The following is a 23656-nucleotide window of genomic DNA, read 5'->3' on the forward strand; positions in this document are numbered from 1 at the left end:
ACCACTGCATTCTAAACTTTTGTTGCTGTATTTTTCAATTTTTGAGTTTTTATTTAATTTTTTGAATTTTCAGTTTTCTGCCAATAATATCCCTTTTGTCTCCTATTTATATGAACACATTAAGCATAGTATTTTAACATTTGAATCTGATAATTCCAATATTTGGAGTCCTTCACTGTCTCTTTCTACTTTCTGTCGCTTCTGCTCTTTTTCCTGCCCACTGCTCCCTCTCATCCCAATACAAAACTCATGTTTCCTGTCATTTAGTGTTCCTGGTTATTTTGGAGTGTGCACTTGATACTCCATTTGCAGATTTGTTTTAAGAAAGAATTTGAGGCCTAGAATGTTGTGTAATTTTTTTTAATGTTTGTTTATTTTTGAGAGGTAGAGAGAGGGCAAGCAGGGGAGGGGCAGAGAGAGAGAGAGAGAGGGAGACACAGAATCCAAAGTTTCCAGCTGGCAACACAGAACTGTGAGATCATAACCTGAGCCAAAGTTAGACTCTTCTACCCAGGTGCCCCTGTAATTGTGTGTGTGTGTGTGTGTGTGTGTGTGCGCCAGATGTGCACTTATGCACTAGGGTGTACTAGAATTCCTGCATTACCCCCATCTAATTTGAACGAATGAGATAATTCAGCATTGAACTGAAATGCCTATGAGGGTCTTTTTAAATTCTAGAGCACCTTTTCTTCTGTGGTGCAATCTGTCACAATCAAACTCACAACCTAGAGGCTTACCACTACTGCCTCCCCTTTGGAGGGGCCTGCACTCTACCACCTGCATTTTTAGTTGATTGGGGCTGCTAAGAGTACATCCTACACTCTTAGTTTCCTGGCTTTTCCCTTTTTTGGCTAAAGGAAAATGTCCACAAATGTTAGGATTAATTCCCTGTTTATCTTTCTTCCCCCAAATCCTCATGTGATAATCCTTTACTATCATATTAGCTCAATAATGCTCACAAGCATTCTTTTTTAACATTTTGTACAGTTTTTTTATAGCTGTGCTTTGTGAAACTATTAGTCTTAATTATTTAGTCCAGCATGCATGGAACAGAAGTGGTAAATTTATTTACCTATTTACTTATTATCTATTTCACACATAAAACATCTCAAATTTTCTGTTGCTACAATACTGAAGTCTAACTATCACAGCTCCAATCATATCAAGTAGTGTTCAATAAATATTTTTGAATGAATAAATCATAATCATATAACATTAGTTAAACATTAAACAAGTAAGGTTGGCATCCTTTCAAATTACTATTCTTCATACATTTGCAGTCTTAATAAATATACTAACTTGACTAGCATATGCAAACCTCAGCTTAATATGAAATTAGAAATTCCTGATTATCCACTGTGAATAAGTCACTTAATTTTCCAAGTTTTCAGTTTCTTTATCAGTAATAACACCCATTTCACAGGCTTACTCTGAGTGACAAAAGAGAGTTTGTGGAAACATCTCACATGATGGCCGGAATTATTAATTAATTTATTTCACAGTTGAGTTAATACACACAAGACTGAAGAAATAGGAGCCAAGTGTTAGGGCTGTGGAGGATTCACTCTTTTATTGAGGACTGTTACGTGGTTGTGAATTTCATATATGCTAGTCTTCCTGCCAGGTGGGGAATGGGGTGTGAGGCCAACCTGAAAGGGAAACTTAAGACGGTTTTAGTAGTGATGGAATATTCCAGTGAGTTAATTTGAAACCATGTAGGGAATAAATTTAATGGGACATGATGATTGCACAGGTGTAGAGGGTGATGTGGAGAAAAAGAAAAAACAAAACAACTCCCAATTATTTTTCTTGAGATACCTTTTTATAAATACACTTAGGATTTTTGAATCAACTTTGATTTTACTATTGTTTTCTTCTGGTCCTCTATTCATGCTTTCTCAATTTGATTGTTTTACTGCTTATTTTTCACCATCCTCTTTCTGTTTCTTTTGAGTCTTGGTTTTTAAAAATCATTACCCATTTCATTTATTCATGTAATGAAACCCATCCTGCAGCCCAGACGCCATTCCAAAGACCTGCCACGTTTCTAATTCATTATTATTTTCTTAATCCTAAAATCCAAGTTTCCTCATGTCAGCCCTTTGCTCCCTCCTGCCACTATAGGCATTACAAATCAACTGTAATTGTTCCCACTGCCTTAAAGTCCTACCCAGCTAATCTGTCAAAGGAAGGCTGCCAGAGTCCCCCACCCCAGCTTCAGACATTGCAGTTCTCTTTTACTCACTCTGAGTGGCTGCCATTTCTTTCTCTCCTCTCACCTGGGGATTTATTCAAACCCAGTTTTACTGGACACTACAACCTTCAGTTTCAGAGTAATTACTCCAGTGAATCAGAGGAGAGTGACTGAGCATCCTTATTTATACTGCAGTGATGAGGATATTTACCTTCATGGGAGGATTTGCATTTTGAAAGAGAAAGTCTAGAAAGAAAATCAATGAAACACTAAAGGCAGCTTTTCCAGTGATGTGAGACTTTCTTAGAGGTGATAGTTTGGAAATTCTTTCTAGGGAGTCATTTAACCTGGGTGATGATCCACTCCATCTAGAAATAGGTAGAGGTGCCACAAGATCATTGGTCATCTTTTTCTACCCTACTGGGTAGAAAATAGGTTATCACCCTGACAATGATTTTCTTAAACTCAGCGAACCTGAGATTCCATAAACTAGCCTAGAGGAGTCATTCTCAAACTTTTCTGCACATTAGAAACCCCTGGGGAGTTTAAAAAAAAAAAAGATGCTAATGCTCAGGCCAAGTTAAATCAGAATCTCTGATGGTGGACTCAGGAATTGGTCTTTTAAAAATGTGCTTCTCAAATGTGTTGTTGACATGAATTACCCAGGGATCTCTTTAAACGGAAGATTCTGAATCAATATTTGGGATGAGTGTTGAGATTTTACATTGAGGGAGCTGGAAACCCATTTTTAAACTTGGCTGTACATTATAATCACTCTGGGGAATCAATGAATGAGGAATGAATGAATACATATATACATACATACACACATAGAAATTAGAAAAAGATGCCCAGATTCCAGCCCTAGAGAATAACAGCAAATTACACTAATATTGTTCATATTAACCTCACCTCACCACTTATAGCTGATTGCCTAACCCAGAAAAGAGAAAAGAAATTCTCTGATGGGTACAATAGAGTAAGGTATGATCAGAGGCAGGGTTTTTCCTTTCTGTATTTGCAGCTCTTCCTGAGGATGAAGAGAATTTCACCAAAAGCCTATCAAATATTTGTGGGTATGGAAACATCAGCCTCAGTCAAAACAAATGCTCTCCCTTCATGTGCTTTGATAATCAGCTATGTGATATCAGGGAAAACAAACCCAACCTAGCATTCACCAGGTAATTTTCCACAAGTAAAACTGAAGCAATGAAGGATTGGGGAACATGTTTTGCCAACTTAAATTCTGTGCTTCTTTTTTATCTTCAGCATTTCAAATGGAATTTAAATTTTGGAGGGTTAGAGTTCATTTACTTTTTGGCAGAACAGCACTTCCTGTTTCTAAGAAAAAGGCCCCAGAATGCTTCTTTCACGTCAAACGCTATTACAAAACAGTGCTTGATGAATTGATGCAAGTGAATGAAAAACACATGGATTAAGTTCCATTAGCAGCCACATGGGTTTAATAATTAAGGGAAAATGGTTGACAAAAAAGAATGTTTTGAGTTTTGCCAAATTGAAATTTTGTTTAAAAAAAAAAATGTGCTTAAAGTCACTCATCCCAAACCTGATGTATGCCTGTGAATACTCATCCCTAACCAAAACAACCCAAATCAAGTTCATAATTTGAGACCCAAGCAATAAATTCCATCCTCTCAAAAACCAGTTCAACACTCAATGGATTTTGGGAATTGTGAAATCAATGAGCCATCCTCCTGTGAAAGTAAATAAAGGAAATGTCATTTAAAATAGAGTTGGGAAGTCCTGAAGGGGGTGCTCTAACCCAGGTATCATTCCTTGCAGAAAGAGGAAGGTAAGAGCTATTCTTGATGAGAAAGGACACTTTTGACATAAGAATTTATCTCATGCCTTGAAGAAAAGTAAGATCTATCCATGTCCCAGCAACAAGGCACTTGAGAAACCGCAACAACCCCAAACTCTTGTACTCTCCAATAAACTTTTATTCAGGAACAGTCCTCCCTAATTTCCTCCTAAAACCTGATAAAAGCCGACCTTCCCTTCATCTCTTTGGACTTGCCTGTGGTTTGCCCTACCTTGCTCTTTCTGAATCGCATTCCTCTATTTTTGAATAAACTCATTTTTTATTTAAATAAAACTGCTCTTTGCTCGGTTTAAAGTTAACACTCTTGTCATTGAACTGTCTTAAGTAATTTGTTATTTTGTTCACATCAGGTAACTCATAGTTTCTGACAATTGTGGATTTGGCTTCTCTTCATTAAGTACATTAAAAAAATTTTTTTTAATGTTTTTATTTATTTTTGAAGGAGAGAGAGAGACAGAGCATGAACAGGGGAAGAACAGAGGGAGAGGGAGACACAGAATTTGAAGCAGGCTCCAGGCTCTCAGCTGTCAGCACAGAGCCCGATGTGGGGCTTGAACCCACAAACTGAGATCATGACCTGAGCTGAAGCCAGATGCTCAACCGACTGAGCCACCCAGGCACCCCTCATTAAGTACATTTTAAAATCAATCTCATGTACCTGAAATCAAAGTAAAAAATGCCTCACAAGTAATGGCTGTAGAACTCTTACCCTATAAGTACAGATGCTATCCCTTGATAGATAAGTAAAAGGCAAGTTATTTAAAACTGATTTATTTCCCTCATAATTATAAACAAGAAGGTGAGACTTGATTAGTGGTTTCCAATTATAAATACTTTGGACTATTCAACCAGTAAAATTCTCTGTATTGTATCCCAACAGTAAAAGAAGATAGAAAAAGTAGCAGATAGTGAAATGAAATCCACAATTATGTCAATAATTACAAGATTGGGAAAGATGTACCTTTGGAGAAGTGTACTATTTTATCTCATTTCTATAGGTAATTATATAAACACTGAATTTAATGTCAACAAGAGGTAGTCTTCAATTTTCTATTATCCTTTCCACCTATTGTTTAGAAATTTCTGCCTCAGCAAATTATAAGCATATCAAATAGAAGAGATCCAAAATTGTCTCAATATCTGTTCAACAAGGCTGTTCTTATGCCTTTAAAACAAACCAAAAAAACTATTGATTGCCCCACCAGTTGCCCAACTTAAACTAGAAACTCTAGGCGCACCTGGGTGGCTCAGTCAGTTAAGCATCCAACTCTTGATTTTGGCTTAGGTCATGAACTCACGGTTGGTGAGTTTGAGCCCCACGTTGGGCTCTGGGCTGACAGTGCGTAGCCTGTTTGGGATTCTTTCTCTCTCCCTCCCTTGCTTTCTGCCCTTTTCCTCCTCTCTGTCTCTCAAAATAAATAAATAAAGTTAAAAAAAAAGAAGGTACTAAATAAATATATATTGAATGGGTAGGTGAATGATTTCCCTATGAACATCTAGGATGTTACAAATTTAGTTATACAGAAACTTCTGCAGTAAATATTCTTATGCATGAATTCTTAATGTGTTTATTTCAGTGTCTTTATGAGTTCAATTCCTAAAAATAGAATTGCTTGGACCAAGAACACACATTTCACATTTTGATAGACATTCCAAATTATCATATAATAATGTTGCATCAATTTGTACTTCACACCAAATGTGAAGGAGAGAGCTTATTTTCCATACTCCTACCAATTCTTTTTATATACTTAGAAGTTATTCATATTTCCTTCATAAATACCTGCTCAAAATTTTCTTTATTTCAGAATTTTATTTGTATGAAGTTTAAGATACGTGTAAATAAGTATGTAATTATAGATCTTTTAAAATACTGATTTTTTAAATGTTTACTCATTTTCTGAGAGAGAGAGACCTACTGAAGGTGAGCAGAGGAAGGGCAGAGAGAGAGGGTTACACAGAATCCAAAGCAAGCTCCAGGCTCTGAGCTGTCATGTCAGCACAGAGCCCGATGTGGGGCTTGGACTCACAGGCTCTAAGATCATGACCTGAGCCAAAGTCAGACACTTAACTGACTGAGCCACCCAGTGCCCCTTAAATATTGATTTTTAAGTGATATTTAATATAAGTCATTTACAGAAATTGCAAAGATATTTTCTCAGGTGATATTTGTACTTGTCAATGATTATCTTTGCTCAGAAATTATTTTATCTGTTAAAAAACTTTTATGGTTTGTTTATGTTTTTTAAATCTTGTATCAAAAATCTTTTCCCCTGAAACACTTAAAAGTTTGTTCATTTGTAGTATATTTTTTGTATTCTTTTGTTATGTTTTTCTTTGATTTATCAATAGTTTTCATGAAAAAAGTTAAGGGTAAAGCTATTTATAATAATGACTTCATATAGTGAAATCTTATGTATACTCATGACTATTTATAGACCCCCTCCTGCTGTTCTCTTCTATTGATCTGTTAGTTTTCTTATGCCAGGGACAAACTGTTTTGATTACAGCAGTTTTATGATATATTTTAATGTTTTATACATTTCCTTCTTTTAATACAAAAGTACAGATATTTTTAAAAAAGAGTATTTTCCACTTCATTTGAAACATAGAGGTAGCTTCTATAGTTAAAAACCAACAAACGGAAATTATATCAATTGAGGTTACATTGAATTTATCAAATTATAAGGGAAGAGCTAGCATCTTTGCAAAGTATACCTTTCATATATTTTGGTTTCCCTTTACGTACTTTGAGACAATCTGGTATTGGTATTAATTTTACTTCTTGCTTTGCAGATGTATGCCAAATTTATATTTGCATTTCTAGAGTTGCATTATACAATATTGCCCCTATTTTGGTAACATTATCAATAGTATCTTTTTGCCTGTATGAACAAATGCAAATTTTTAAGCATGCTAAACCAGGACCATTCTAAAATAGCCCTAGCTTTCTTTTCTTACTGAATGTCATAGTCTGTCAAGAACACTTTTCTCTAATCTCTCCAAACTGTTCCCTAATATTTTACTACTTTCTACATATCCCTCGTACTAGCCTGGAAAACATGTTGATTTCTGTCCTGTAAGACTAATTCATGATTGTGTGAATCTTAGAACAAAACAATGTGATACTGCCTTTAAGTACAATAAGAATCCATAGACTGTGTAGATAGTATTACTTTTCCAATAGCTGGACACATAATAGTTTCTTGTCCAATAAATATTTGTTAATTTAATAATAGATTTAATTATATATGTAAGATATATAGCTATATATCTTAGATTATTATAGTCATGGTTTTTATTTCCTTTTTTGCCACGCATAAATAGTTAAATCAAAATAAGTGAATTTATAGATGACCTGTATCTATAGTTAAACAAAAAAGATTTTAAATAATGAACTAGAACCAAAGTAATAGTATTTTAGCAGTTACAAATCTTACTGCTTAGAAACATCTTGCTATCTTTTCTCAAAATATAGAACAGAAAAACTTGTTAAATCTTAGCCAAGAACCAGAAATGTTCATGGTATTTGAACTTTTGGTATTAAAAGATAAGGTTAAAAAGTACCACATAAGCCAAAATACATCTGATTATGCTTTAAGTAACTGTCTCTGTATAGTGGTATATTACCCTCCCCCCAAAAAAGTGTTATCTTTATTTAAATTTAAGTATAAAATGGTTTATACTACTAACAAGAAAGAAAATAGAATGAAAGACTGGGTAACCAATATTTTAGTGGTGCACAACTGCAATGCATATAGAGATAGCTCTCCTAAAGATATGTCCGTGCCATATTCCCCAGAAACTGTGAATGTGATCTTATTTGGAAAATGGGCCTTGGCAGATGCAATTAAGTTAGGGACCTTGAGATGAGGAGATAATCCTGGATCATTCGGGTGTGTCCTAAACCCAATGGCAAGTGTCTTTATGAAAGACAGAGGAAGATTTAACACAGATAGAAGAGGAGAAGAAACAGAAAGAGGATATGGCCATATGAAGATGGAGGCAGAGACTATAGTTGCTATAGGCTAAATTGTGACCCCCCCCCCCAAATTGGTATGTTGAAGCCATAATGTCCAGCATTCAGAATATGACAGCATTTGGAGTTAAGGCCTTTAAAGGGATAATTAAAGTTAAATGAGATCGTTATGGTGAGCCCTAATCCAATGACTGGAGTCCTTACAAAAAGAGGAGATTAGGATATAGGCACACATAGAGGGAAGACCATGTGAAGACAGAGGGAAAAGACCACCATCCGCTAGCCAAAAAGGGCTCCAAACGAAACCAACTGCTGACACCTTCATCTTAGATTTCTAGCCTCCAGAACTATAAGGAAATAAATTTCTGTTATTTAAGCCACCCTGTCTGCAGTACTTTGTTATGGCAGCCTTAGCAAACAAATAGAATAGTGATGCCAAGAAACATCTGGAGCCACCAAATACCAAATGCTGAAAGAAGCAAGGCTGGATTTTCTCCTAGAGACTTCAGAGGGAGTGTAGTTCTTCATTTTGGACTTCTGGCCTCCAGAACTGTGAGAGGATAAATGTTGCTGTTGTTTTAAATGACCAAGTTTGTTGCAATTTATTACTGTGGCCCTAGGAACCTAATACAACATTTCTTTTAGCAAGAAAATTCAGATGGTTTTAAGTGCCTATGTTTATTATTTTGAGGCATAGTCCATAGAAGATGATGAGCAAAAAGCCTCTGAGCAAAGCTGAAGCTAGAGAGGAAGATTAGAAGTCTTATTCAGGGCTTCTGCCCTCAACCTCTTTCTGTCCCCAGCTTCACAGTGCTTACAAACAAATGAAACAGTAACAACAAAAACAAAACACTAAGTGCCCATGTAGTTTCCTCTGGAGATTTATGATATTGAAATGAAAATGTCCTCAAAGTAGACTCCACTGGGTCTGTAATAGTGGTGATCATTTTTCATTAGCATTGCATGTTTGGTTATACAAAGCACTTTCTAAAATATTTCATTTGATTCAGTCTGTTTGCTTCTCCATTTCAAACCATTATTTCTTTCAAACCATTATTTCAAACCATTATTTCTAGAGCAGTTCTGAAAGAGTTCTGCTCCAGTTATTCCAGTTATGATACAGTCCACCCCACTGTGTTCTAGGCTCATCTCCAATGTCATTTTCTCCATGGAGGCTTCCATGGAGATACCATTGTGCCCTTACAAGCATTTTATTCAATTATTTCATTCTACATTTTATGTTCTCTAGAACATGAGATTTGAGAGCAGGAAATACATCTTACACATCAAAGTTCCAAAAACACTGTTTCTGTTTGTTTGTTCTTTGTAGCAGGAACTCAACAAATATTTTTGAATGAATGTATTTATTTTTTCTATATTCTTGTGATTTCAGTGAGACAGATATTCAAATTTTAGAAATCGAGCCAGAAAAATTACATGATTAGCCCAGAGAAATTAAGTTAGTGCAGTAGTTAGAATTATGCCATCATCATCTTTATTCTTTTTTTTTTTTCTACAGACTGCTTATCTGTGGGTCATAGAAAGACAAGATGGATTTTACTGCAAAAAGGTAATGGCTCTATAAGCATTAAAGCTATTGGCATAATATTTTCATGGCAGTCTCTGCTTCCTGGCAGCAGGGACCTTTAAAAAAGTACAGTTAAAAGAAAAGGCAATTTGTAAGTAGATATAACAGATGACAAAATAAACAAAGACAGCACTATAAAAGATGAAAGGGGGATATTTCTGGGAGATAATAAACTGTTTCTGCTCTTCATTTTAAGAGCAATTCTTAATTAGAAACTTTTGCCAAATTTAGTAATCGTATGAAGGGTATAAGGGGAGGAAAAATAATTTTCCCTCTACCCTTCTGAGTTCTTGCTGAGACCCCTGTAATAAAAAGAGAAATTAACAAGAAAAAAAAAGAAACAAAAGTTTATTAACATGTATGTATAGCTCACATATACCTGAGGGACACTCAGAAAAAATGAATTAAACTTCCTAAGATGGCCCCACCTACCACCTTATATGCCATATTAAACTAAAGACAAAAGAAAAATGATGTGTGTGGAGGGGGGCAGAATTCTGGGAGGTTACTAGGAAAAGCAAATTAAATAAAGGCAAAGATTGTTATGCAGATTTAAGTCTGTGCTTTTCCACTGATAAGATTTTTTTATGATTTAGAGTCATCCTCCTCATACTGGTGCTTAAAGGGAGGCACTTACAAACGGAGCTTTCCTTTATAAATGTAAATTTCTCTTACAAACCTGTAACTTCTAGTCTGTTTTCAGAACTTCTCCTGTCTTCAGTTTCTTGAAATAATCAGGTCAAAATAGGGGCGCCTGGATGGCTCAGTTGGTTGAGCATCATCTGACTCTTGATTTCAGCTCAGGTCATGATCTCATGGTTTGTGAGTTCTAACCCTGCATCAGGCTCCATGCTGACAGCACAGAGCCTGCTTGGGATTCTCTCTCCCACTCTCTCTGCCCCTCCTCTGCTCACTCTCTCTCTTTCTTTTAAAACAAATAAGTAAACTTAAAAAAATAATGATCTGCTCAAAATAATTCTTATGCTAAAGAGGCATATTTTGGGGTGGCATTTTCTGCTCTTCTTCAGGGCAAATGTATTTCATTCAAACAAGAGAACTCTTTTTCTCTTATTTTGTCAGTGAAGTAATTTGTAAACTAGCAACTTCTTTCTCAAGTCAGTACTTATAATTTCAGTGCACAGAAGCCAACCACACTCATGAATGTGCACATATACACAATGCACACTATAAACTTACACTGACGCAGTTGGAGAGTATCTCAGAGAAGTGCGGTTCCCATACTGCAGGTAAGAAGGAAGGAGAGTAAAGGCATTGCTTTTAGAATTAAACTTTAAACTTCATGGTTTTCTGAATTGATTGAATACGGTTATTCATAAAGCATAAAGACATGGGAAAGATTTTTTTTTAAGCTCTGGGATGGGAAAAGATTAGGAAAAAAATCAATGAATTACTATTCCAATAGCAGTAGCCTCAGGCAAGATTAAGTCACAGGTAACAGTTTATTTACTATATAACCACACCTACTCTTCAGCCAGGTTGGATCCTAAGTTTCTTCTAGAGGTCAAAGATGTCTAGCCTATCTGCCTCATTGGGCTTTCAGAGTGTTTGAAATGTCCAATATACAGCATGTATGCTTGCATTCATGACAAATATGTGTCTCCCGCACAGGCACCTTACTCTGTTTTCTCTACACAGACTTTCAGAGCAGCCCAGGGAGACTGCAGGCAAGATGAGATGGTGCAACTCATTAACAGACATCTAATAACAAAGTCACACACACACATAAACACACACACACAAAATCTAATTAGCAAGGTTACCTCTGGAGCAGCAGCCCCATGGAAGTAAACACAAGGTTGCATTTGTTTTCTGCCTAGAACCATGTTTTTTCCATTTCCCTTAGAATTAAAAAAAAATGCACTCTTCCTTCCAAATTATGTCCTCACTACATCACTGTTCCTTATGTTTCCCAGACCCTGGGATTCTTCTCAGTGCATGGAGGGAGTAACCAGAGACATATATACTTTGACTTCAGGGCTGCCCCCATTAAAGCACCCTCCTGGGAATCCACAGGCTGGGACTGCACACAGAAGCCACTTTGGGAGTGGGGTGGCCTGATGGTTGTTTCATAGCACAGAGCAATAGATCCCAACTGTTGAAGAAGGCAGTGAGGGCTGGGTTTGGGAACCGCTCACCCCATCCCAACTGAACCAGCAGGGGAGGCAGGAGCTGTGGAATGCAATTACATGGATTGGAATTTGGCCAGCCCACCGGGGTGAAATGGCACAGCAGCGCCTGCATCTCTCTGTTTGCTGGGCTGAAGGAGTTTACACGTCATTTACAATATACAAGAGAAGCTTCCACAGGCAGCTGTGTTTGGCCCTTAAGAGTCCGCAATAGAGGAAACTGGATTTTGCTTACTTATGAAATTCAAACTGCAGGAAACATGAAGGCTTTCCATTCTAACTCCTCAGTTAAGAATGAAGTTACCCACACAAGGTCACACAGCTGAGATGTAGAGTGTTTGAGGTTAGATTTCAAGAATTTCAATTTTAGGTCCTATCATTTTTCCACTGTCCCTTACTATAAACTGTAATTTGAGCACTTAAAAAATATATAACTCATTAGGAAGTTGGGCAGTCCTGGCATTAATATGAGTGGGTTTTTACTACCCTGCCTGTCTTTTCCATAATTTTGAAATGAGGGTAATGTCTACCTCGCTAGAAGCCTGGTTTAACTATTACACTTCTACCAGAAGACCAGGGAAAATCATTACGATCTGGGGGTAAACAGAGATTTCTGAGGTCACAGCACAAACTATAAAGGAAAACAATTAATAAATTGCACTTCTTCAGAATTAAAACTCTTTGCTCTTTTCATTACAAAAATGAAAAGGCTAATCACAGCCCAGGAGAAAAGATTTGTAATGCATATAACTGACAGAGAACTTGCATTCAGAATTTATAAATAACTCTTAACAATTCGATTATACAAAAACAAAGAGCCTGACAAAAATAAATGGACAAAGGACTTTAACTGACACTTCAGAAAAGATGTACTTCTGGCCAATAAGTACATGAAAAGATGCTCAACATGACTGGTCATGGGCAAATGAAAATTAAACCCAGAATGAGATACCTATTTTATACGAATTAGAATGTCTGAAATTAAGGTTTATAATACCCAATGTTGGTGAGGGTATGGAGTTCGCAGAACCCATAATATTTCAGGTAGGAGTGAGATGTTAAAAAGCAAGCAAACTAACAACTTTAGAAAATAGTTTGGCATTTTCTTACAAAGTTAAATATTTGTCTATCCTAGAGCTTTCACTCATAGGTATTTAGCTGTTATGTTTCCATAACATACACACAAAAAAATCTTATACATGAATGTTCAAAGCAGGTTCATTTATAATAACCAAAACATAAGGCAACCCAAATGTCATGAATTGTGGCATATTCTATGTGGTGCAGCTTTCTTAGCAATAAAAATGAACAAACTGTAGCTACACATAATATGGCTGAATCTAAATATTGGTTTGAGTGAAAGAAGCCAGGTACAACAAGTGATTCCATTTACATAAAGTTTTAAAGTAGACAAAATAAATGTATGAAAAATAAATCAGTGGTTGCCTGGGACAAACTGGAGTAGTTGGGATTAACTGTAAAGGGGTAAAAGGAAATGTTTTAGCATGATATAATTATTTCATATCTTTGTTAGAGGAGTAGTCACACTTGTCACATTTGGTATTGAGACTTTACATATATCTATCTATCTATCTATCTATATATATATATATATATATATATATATATATATATATAGAATCATGGAACTACATAGGAAAACTGGACAGTTATGTGCAAAAGAATGAACCTGGATCTCTTCCTTACATCATACACAGAAACAAACTCAAAATGGATCAAAGACCTAACGGTGAGGCCCTAAACCATAAAAATCTTAGAAGAGAGCACTAGCAGGGGCACCTGGGTGGTTCAGTCAGTTAAGCATCCGACTTTGTCTCAGGTCATGATCTCACAGTTCATGGGTTCAAGCCCCCTATCGGACTCTGCACTGGTGGTGCAGAGTCTGCTTGGGATTCTCTTTCTCTACCCCCTCCCCATTTGTGTGCATGCTCTCTCTCTTAAAATGAATAAAAAAAAAAAAAAAAAAAAGAGGAAGAGAGCCCTGGCAATGGCCATAGCAACATTTTGCTAGATGTGTCTCCTGAGGCAAGAGAAATAAAAGCAAAAATAAACTATTGGGACTACATCAAAATTAAAAGCTTCTGTACAGCAAAGGAAGCAATCAACAAAATTCAAATACAACCTACTTAATGGGAGAAGATATTTGAATGTATCATATCTGATTAAGGCTTAGTATCCAAAATATATAAAGAACTGATACAACTCGATCCAATAAAATATAGACAGAACACATGAACAGACATTTCTCCAAAGAAGATATCCAGGTGGCCAACAGACAGATTAAAAGATGTACAGCATCACTCATTATCAGGGAAATGCAAATTAATTAGCCATTCTCACACGTGTCAGAATGGCTAAAATTTAAAAAAAATGCAAGAAACAACAAGTGTTGGTGAGGATGTGGAGAAAAGGAACCATTGTGCACTGTTGATGGGAATGTAAACTGGTGAAGCCACTGTGGAAAACAGTATGGAGTTTCCTCAAAAAAATTAAGAAGAGAGTTACCACCGTATCATCCAGTAATTCCACTACTGGGCATTTACCCAAAGAATATAAAAACATTAATGTGAAAAGATATATGCACCCCCATGTTTATTTCAGCATTATTTACAATAGCCAAATTATGGAAGCAATCCAAGTGACCATCAATAAATGAATAGATAAAGAAGAGGTGGTATACATATACACAATGGAATATTTTATTCAGCCATACAAAAGAGTGAACTCTTGCCATTTGCAGCAAGGATGGATCTAGAAGGTATAATGTTAAATGAATTAAGTCAATCAGAGAAAGACAAATACCATATGATTCCACTCATGTGAAATTTAAGAAACAAACAAAAAGAGTCAAACAAACAAAAAGACTCTTAAAGAATAGACTGAGGGCTACCAGAGGGGAGGTGGGTGGAGGGATGACTGAAATAGGTGAAGGGCGTTAAAAGTACACTTACTGTGGTGTGAGCACTGAGTAATGTATAGAATTGTCGAATGACTCTGTTGTACACTTGAAACTACTGTAACACTATTAATAATACTGGAATAAAAAAAATTGGGGAGATTTTGGCAACCAAAAAAAAATAAAGAAAAAAAGAAAAATGTTAAATCAATTCTAGGAGTCTATAAATTGGCTTTCATTTAAAAGGAACTTCATGTTGATGCAAACATGAATGAAGCTGGAAGATATACTAAGTGAAATAAGCAAGGCACAGAAAGGAAAATACCTGCATGATCTCATAGGTAGAATCTAAAAAACCACAGAAGCAGTAGAATGGTGGTTATCAGGGGCTAAGAGATGGAGGACAAATGGAAAGATACTGGTCAAGCGTTCAAAGTTGAAGTTATTTGGGATAAATAAGTCTAGAGATCTAACGAACAGCACAAGTACTACAGTTAATAATACTGTATTGAATATTAGACATAAGCTAAGAGATTTCAGATTTCATTACACACAAAACAATAACTGTATGACATACACAAAAATAACTATAGGAAAAGACATGCTAATTAGCTCAACTGTAGTAGTAATAATTTTACTATATATATATCAAATTATGTTGTATAACTTAAATACATTTAATTTCATTTTATAAATAATTAAAAATATTTTTAAAATTCATGGAACTATACCCTTAAGGTGCCTGCACTTTATTGTATGTGAATTAGGACTCAAATAATCATTTAAAAAGTCAATGTGGGGTACCTGGGTGACTCAGTCAGTTAAGTGTCCAACTTTGGGCTCAGGTCATGATCTCGTGTTTGTGGGTTTGAGCCCTATATCAGGCTCTGTGCTGACAGTGCAGAGTCTGCTTTGGATCCTTTGTCTCCTTCTCTCTGTGGCCCTCCCCTACTTGCTCTCTCTCTCTCTCTCTCTCTCTCTCTGTCTCTCTCTCTCTCAAAAACAAATAAACATTAAAAATAAAAATAAAAAATAATTATAACTAAATGAATGAATGAAGTCAATGTAATGGTTTCATCCGTGACCATGACTGTGACACATGGGGTTTTAATGACATTGGTTCTGTTATAGTCTTTAAAATGGATGGTCAGCTCATGACTGCAAGTTTATTATCATGCTTCATAAAATATACAGAGCATTTATAATTTGTTATGTACTGAATATTACATAATAAAATTTTTAAAGAAACTAAAAAATAAATTAGCCAAGTTACCATATATAAAGTGCTGATCAAAGTTGCCAGACTTTATAGAATGATTACTATGTGTTAATCTTTTATAAGCTTTATTTTATTCAATCTTTGTACAAATGTGTAGGATAGTTTTAGTATTCTAATTATAAATATAAACACTGATCATCAAAATGTTGAGCCAGTTCCCCAATATAGCACAGTTAGTCAAAAGTGGATCCAGGTCTAACATGTTCTTCCTTTTACCCCAGCATGCTCTTGCTGCTTCTATTGCTTGACTCAACACATGTCAGTTCAGCCCTCTCTATAATACATTCTCTGGGGATTTTTTATTTAGTTTATTTAAACAATCTCTACACCAAACGTGGGCTCGGACTCATGACACCAAGATCAAGATGAAGCTCCACCAACTGAGCCAGTCAAGCACCCCCTGCATTCCCTGCTTTTTTCAGGGCCAAAAGTCTATAACACCTCTCCCCACTTTTGTGCAGTACCCACTGTGTAGCCGCACTCATTTACTTGTGTTCTCTTGGTCATGGCTACCTTCTGCTTCAGACACTTTTATTTCATGCTCAGACTGTTCCGATCGTAATCTTCCTGTTTTCACATTTCCCTTTCTCAAATTTATTCCACATTTTATTCATATATAATTCTTATGCGCAGCAAGCTGATCACAAATATAAACTGGCTTTCAAATTCCTGAAAGATAAAATGCTCTTCTAATTCAAGCTTTCATAGGCCCTGCAATGGAATCTAAGCCAGTATTGCCTTATGATATATACACATTATGCCCAAGTCCATGTCTGCAAGGATACTCCAGACAGATCTCATGCTGTCCCTTTTGTATGCCTTTTCTCTTGTTGCCCTTCTGGAGAACTCTGCCTTTCTTTTTTCTGGATCCTTCTGTCATTCAGTTCTGAAGTTACCTCCTCATTGAAGCTTCTCTGACCACCCAAAACAAACCCATCCTCTTTAGTTTTTGTGTTTTACTACATTTAAACCATCCTCTCATTCTTTTATCTGTTTATAACATCTCTTAAGTTTCTACTCTGGGCCATCTCAGATGTGCAGTGTGGGACTTGAGTAGTGAATGACGTCTTGCTATCATGAAGTAATATTGTATTCTTGCATCTGTGCTGGTCTTATTCCTCAAAGTCAATTATAAGCATTTTGATGACTGGGATCTTATTTCAAGTCTGCATCACTTAATAGATATAATTCATGTTCACAATACATAGTTAAAGAGGGCAATCCAAAATGAATTATCATTTATCCTATTTTTAATACTCAAGTTTTACATGTATTTATCTGATACACTATAAATGAAGAGAACTACTTGAAGGCTATTGTGAAAATTTAAATAGTGGTTTTCCCTGGATTTGGGGGTCTTAAGAGATTTAACGTATAGTAAATATTTAAAAGAATGAAGTAAAAAGAAAAAGAAAAGAAAAAGAGGAATCTCATAGTATTTGAGATCCTTATATTGTGCTTTTTAAGTTCCCCTGAACTTAAGAAAATGGCCACTTATCTAAAGGAAAATTTAATCTACTTAATAGCATAGGACTTGCCATTTGCCCTATTATCTAGTTTTCCTTGCTGTAAAGTCACAGGGCTAAGATAATACTTTACTCTCCCTACCTCATGAAGCCATAGTTAGTGATTGGTAAAATGCCATGATTTAATATACAGTAAAATGACATTGGGCAGGGGACATTATTAGGATATATAATAAATCTTATTGTCATTAATGAACAAGTAAGCTGAAATATAATAAAATCTTGTATAAAAGGGTAGATACTGATTATTTTATAAAAATTATTGTGATGCCTGAGTGGCTCAGTTGGTTAAGTGTTTGACTCTTGATTTCAGCTCAGGTCTTGATCTTATAGTTAGTGAGATTGAACTTTGCATGAGGCTCTGCACTGAGAATGCGGGGCCTGCTTGGGATTCACTCTCTCCCTCTCTCTGCATCCCCTCTGTATGCACTCTGAATGAATGAATGAATAAACAAATTAAAAATATTCTTTCTATATGATTCAGTTGTCCTATTTTTGACAAGATAGAACAATTCTTAGGCTTTATTCTATATATAATGTAACAAATAGGTATGACTTTTGACAGAGAATCATTATTATCAGTAATGTAGGCTAAAGTGAAACAATGTTGTTGCAGAAATGACAATGCTCTTATAATGAGATGATACCATATTTATCTGAAGTACAAAATAAGTTATAATTGTCATTACTATTGTAGGCAATGTTAATCAATGACATTATTATTAAACAGAATGACATACAGAAAACTCATGGAGATTGATTATTACACCAGTGTACTTTGAAAACTTGGTCTTAAAAGAGATTTTCATCTTTCAATTTGCTACTTATATGAGGGGAATTAATTGAATGGAGCAGCAGAACAGAGAATATAACTGACTGCAGGAGAGGTGGGAAGAGGTAGAGAGGGAGAGAGAAGATAAGTTCTGCAATCTAGGAAGTCTCCTAAATGAGGATTTAGGAGCCAGATCAAGATTCTGAACCACTTCTTTAAATGTTTTTGTTTGTTTTGTTTTGTTTTGTTTTGTTTTGTTTTGTTTTGTTTTTCTGTAGTATCCACTTTCTACTTTTCCCTTTGGTTAAACTAGCCCAATACCTTATAGCAAAATATTTCTATATTTTAGGTTCATCCCTTAGGACTGGAATATCCGCTGTATATCAAGTCATATCAAAGAAGCTGTATTTATACAAAGACACAGCATCTTCCATAATGTCTTATCTGAATAAGCAGATTAAGTAATGCTGTTCACACTTGAGACCAAGAATTGGCTGCTTAAAAGGTCAGGTCAAATCAGATAAGTACAGCCAATGGGATAGTTAATAGTAAGATATTGGGAATATAGTTCAAAATCAAGTGAGTTCTAGAAATGACAGAAGCTGAACTTTCTATGTTGATTTTAAGTGTCTAAAATATATTTGCTAAGCAAAAGATTTAGATTGGAATAGAACAGTGCAAAATATTAAGAAAACAGGAGGGTGGAGATAGGAAGAGGCAGAGGAGAAGGAAAAAGAGAAGAAAAAGACAAAGAGGAACAAATGGAATAGATAGGAAAGTCATTTCCTAAGTCATAAATATCCAACATTTCTCAAAATATATTTTTATCTTTCCATGTATGTGGCCAACCCAAATTTCATATATTTTTTTCTGTAAACATCTAGGTAATGAAGTATTGGAAATATGAAACTTTAGGTTGCAGACCAAAAGACCACAAATTATCTGAATTGAGAAATAAATTTTCAGTCACAAATGATACAGGTGCCCAAAACTAACATTTTAATTACATAAAATTAAAATTACGTAAAATTAATTTTGCATCAATTAAATTAATTATGTATTACATAATTATTATATATGTATTACTATATATGGCATAAATTAATTTTATGTAATTAAGTTATTACTTAAATTTAAAATTAAAACTGTTCAATTATTTATTTTTTTGCATATATGTACTATTGGTGCTGGAAAGAGCCTAGTTAATTAATTGCCAGATAGATTATGCTCTTTTTCTTTTCAATTTTTTTTAATCTTTATTTATTTTTGAGAGAGAGACAGAGTGTGAGTAGGGAAGGAGCAGAGAGAGAGGGAGACACAGAATCCGAAGCAGGCTCCAGGACCTGAGCTGTCAGCACAGAGCCTGTGGGGCTTGAACTCACGAACCGTGAGATCATGACCTGAGCCGAAGTTGGCTCAACTGACTGAGCCACCCAGGCGACCCAGATTATGCTCTTTTTGAAAGTACAGCCATGCTCTGATAACAGTCTCTATTTAAGAAACTATCAGATAAAAATAATTTTCCCAGTAGTTGTGATGAAAAAAAGATGAATGAGAAATAATTTCTCAAAGAGCTTACACTTCAGTTTAACAATTTTTCATTCATTCATTCACAGATTCATTCAAACATTCATTCACTTGCTCAATAACATTTTTTGAGCCCCCACTATGAGGCATGCCAGGGTTTACATACTGAACCAAACACGATCCATTCTGTCATAGAACTATATTCTCACAATATTATATATCCTTTTCTTGGCACTCTAGTAGATGGGCTACTCTTTGACTATAGGATTCAATGGGAACTCATAGGAGGGAACCAAATCAAATGTGAGGAGTCCGGAAGTCTCCTTGAATAAGAGGTTTCTGAAATGAAACCTATAGACAAAACATGGAAAAAATATTAATTCAACACAATTAGTGACTACTTCTGGGATAAGATAGTACAGATTCACTTTTCTCTGCTGTTCCACTTTAATTATAACTAATGCCCTAGAAATTATCAATAGACAAAAGGATGGAAAGCTAGAAAGAAGAAGACTTGAGAAACAACATGATGAAGTCCCTGAGTTTTCTCTTTACTTTCTATATACCCCCTGACCCAGTACCAATGAAGCCTGCAGCCCAGTGACTGACAACAGGTTTAAACAACAACAAACATGTCCAAGGAAAACCTGCTCTCTCTAGCCAAAGAACTGGGAAAGGCAGTGTCCAAAAGAGACCTAGAGTGGAGTCCTGGTTCCTGTTTCACCAACGAGGCTCTGCAGGCATTCTTACACATTGGCAGCAGCAGAGACCCTGCCATGCAGCCCCAGCTCCACACCTGGCCTGCTGGGCAAACTGATCTACTACTGGTGGCAGTGGCGATGGCAGCAGTAGCAACGAAACCCCAGACTTTCCAAGCCTCCACGCCACTGATCCACAAAGGGTACGGCTAGGTGGTCCCATCTGCCTGTAGCAATGACAGCAGCAGAGAAAAGAAGGATAATGTCTTGTATTTACTTAAATTTTTATTTCTGTTTTTATTTTTCCTTCTTGGCATTTTAAGGTTTGTTCTCTTATCATTTCCTTTCAGGTTAAAGAACTGTCTTTAGCCATGTATTTATGATAGGTCTGCTTATGACAGATTCTCTTTTCCTTCTTTATTTCTGCTTTATTATTGAAGGATTGTTTTCATTGGATTAGGAATTCAGGGTTGGCAGGTGCTGGGTGTATTTTAGCATTGAAAAATGTTGTGCCACTTCTTTCTGGCCTCTTTGGTTTCTGATGAGAAACCCTCTATCATTCCACTTGCTTTTCCTTTATATAGAAGTTATTATTTCTCTCTTTTGTCTCTCTCTGCCTCTGTCTCTCTATCTCTCATTGGGTGTCTCTCTGTCTCTGTCTCCCTCTCTGTCTCTCTCTCTGCTTTTTAAATTTGTCTTTAGTTTTCAGAAGCTTATGTATGTGTCTTGACATGGGTTTCTTTGAGTTTATCTTGTTTGAGATCACAGCTTCTTGAACCTGTAGGTTTACAGTTTTTGCTAAATTTACGAAGTTTTCTGTTCTTATTTCTTCAAGTAATTTTTTAGCCCTACACTCCTTCCCTCTTCTTCTGAGACTCTTGAGTACATGAATAGTGGAATTTTATTAAGGGCCTACCAATCTGTGTTCATTTTTTTTTCTTTTACTCTATATTCTCTTTGTTGTTCAGAATGATTAATTTGTATTGTTTTATCTTCAAGTTCCTGCATTCTTTCCTTTGTCACATCCACTCTATTATTGAAAGTATATAATGAGTTATACTGCTCAGTTATTGTGCTTTTGCATTCTAAACTTTTTATTATTTTCTGTTTCATGAGACTTTCTATTTTTTAAGTGTTTTTATGTTTTTAATTTTAGTGTGTGGGTTTTTTAGTCTTTGTAAGATAATTCTAACATCTGTGTCATCTCAGTGTTGCCTGTTGATTTTTTTCATTCATGTTGAGATTTTTCTGGTTCTCAGTATGACAAGTGATTTTCAATGGAAACCTGTACATGAGAGTACTGTGTTATGAGACTCTGGATCCTATTTAAACTTCTGTTTGAGCAAGATTTCTCTGAAACTTATGTAGTGGGGAAAGAAGTGGGGAAGTGTTACTTCACTATTGCCAGGTAAGGGTAAGATGAGAGAGAGCCTTCTAGTTACTGTGGGGTGAGAATACCCAGTAGCTCTTCCAAATTCTTCTCTGGCTTGGAAGAGGCATAGTGCTTTGTTACTTTCCTCTCCACGGTCTTGGCACCACAGGGGCAGAGGAAGGAGGTCATAACCACCTGATGGGGAAAGAATGCCTTGGCCTCCCTAACCCTTTATTGGCCTTCTCTGACACCACCCAATAAGGTGGAGGTTGGGGCGACTCCCTATAGCCTGGTGAGTGTGCAGATCCAGGCTCACCATGTGTCTTTTGTAGGAGTGAGTAGGGGTGGGGACCACGGATTTTGTTTTTTTGTTTTTTTGTTTTTTGTTTTTTAATTTTTCCTGTGGTGTTTGACTGGAATAGAGTGATTTTTGTCTAAATATTTTATCTGCCTCTTTGCTGATCCCTAGCCTAGAGTGAGCAGACATTGACTAGAGTTGTTTGTTTGTTTGATTGTTTGCTTGTTTGTTTTAATCTGCTTACTTTGCCTTTTCCAGGTTGCTGCTTGGTTCAGTTCCAAGTCTGGAATGCATGAAGGAAAAAGAAACCAGGGGAATTCACCACCATGTTGATCCTTGTATCCCAAGGTCACTATCTAGTCTTTCTCTTTCTACCTTTCAGAGTCCTCTTATGTTTATTTTAATGGGAAAAACACATCTACTCCATCTTCCCTGAAAATTTTGTTCACCCACATGTATAATTTTAAATGTACCATCTATTGAGTGATCTGAAAGCATTCAAACAAAACAAAATTGTTCCAAAAATATTTTAAATGGCCATCTATTTAAAACATGTATGAGCATGGGGCGCCTGGGTGGCTCAGTTGGTTAAGCATCTGACTTCGGCTCAAGTCATGATCTTGCAGTTCATGAGCATGAGCCCTGAGTCAGGCTCTGTGCTGACAGCTCAGAGCCTGGAGCCTGCTTCAGATTCTTGGTGTCCCCCTCTCTGTCTGCCTCACCGTTGTTTGTGCTCTGTCTCTGTCTTTCAAAAATGAATAAATGTTTAAAATATTTTTAATATATGAGCATTGTATTAGATTGAAGCATATGAAATTGTTGATATTCAATAGTTTTATAAAATGTAATTTTCATAGGAAAATTATTTGCTGCATTGCATTAAAATTTTTGATGTTACTAGTAATGTCATAGCAACCCACATCAGAGAAAGAAGGAAGAGGGGGGAGATAATCATGGATAACTTCAGTGATATAATAATCTTGCCAGGAACTCACAAATTAAGACATCCTTGGCTATTTTTATGTTTTAATGAGTTAAAACTACTTAAGAGGTTTGAGTTGGAAATGTCAGGCATTTCTGTCAAGAAAAGCTATGTAGACTTTGCTTTGCAAACATCTAGGCAGCATTCATGCAACATAGACATCATCACATTGTTTATTATTAAGAAAATTTAATAATAAATGATAGTAAAATGCTCTGCCCTAATGAAATGAAGTTATTACAATAGCTTTCCAAACCATGGAAATAAAATGTCTTAAAAGGATAACACCTTTTTCCAATGTGAACAAATGTATCTATAGGCTAGTAGTAACATATATATATTTTCTTAAATCAACTGGACTCTTGAGGTGCTAAGTTAACTAAACATTGAATATATTTTTATTTGGTGTAAGTGAGGTTCCTGGTAATGTTTCAAAGGCAGCACTCTACTTATAGAGGTAGAGAAAGGGGGCTTATTCAGTTTTCTGGTTTGCACAGACCATATCTCTAAGCCGTATCTGAGAGCCAGATATGA

General features: G+C 35.9%; 1 long non-coding RNA gene across 1 annotated transcript in view; it reads left to right on the forward strand.

Annotated features, from left to right (window-relative positions):
* LOC122232772 overlaps positions 1–23656 on the forward strand; it is a 54738-nt gene that overhangs the window by 25383 nt on the left and 5699 nt on the right. The window contains exons 2-3 of the long non-coding RNA XR_006210165.1: positions 9536–9586; positions 22399–22488. This is a non-coding gene — a long non-coding RNA (uncharacterized LOC122232772). The remainder of the gene's footprint in view (positions 1–9535; positions 9587–22398; positions 22489–23656) is intronic.

Source organism: Panthera tigris, chromosome D3, assembly GCF_018350195.1.
Source record: "Panthera tigris isolate Pti1 chromosome D3, P.tigris_Pti1_mat1.1, whole genome shotgun sequence".
Taxonomy (NCBI): Eukaryota; Metazoa; Chordata; class Mammalia; order Carnivora; family Felidae; genus Panthera; species Panthera tigris.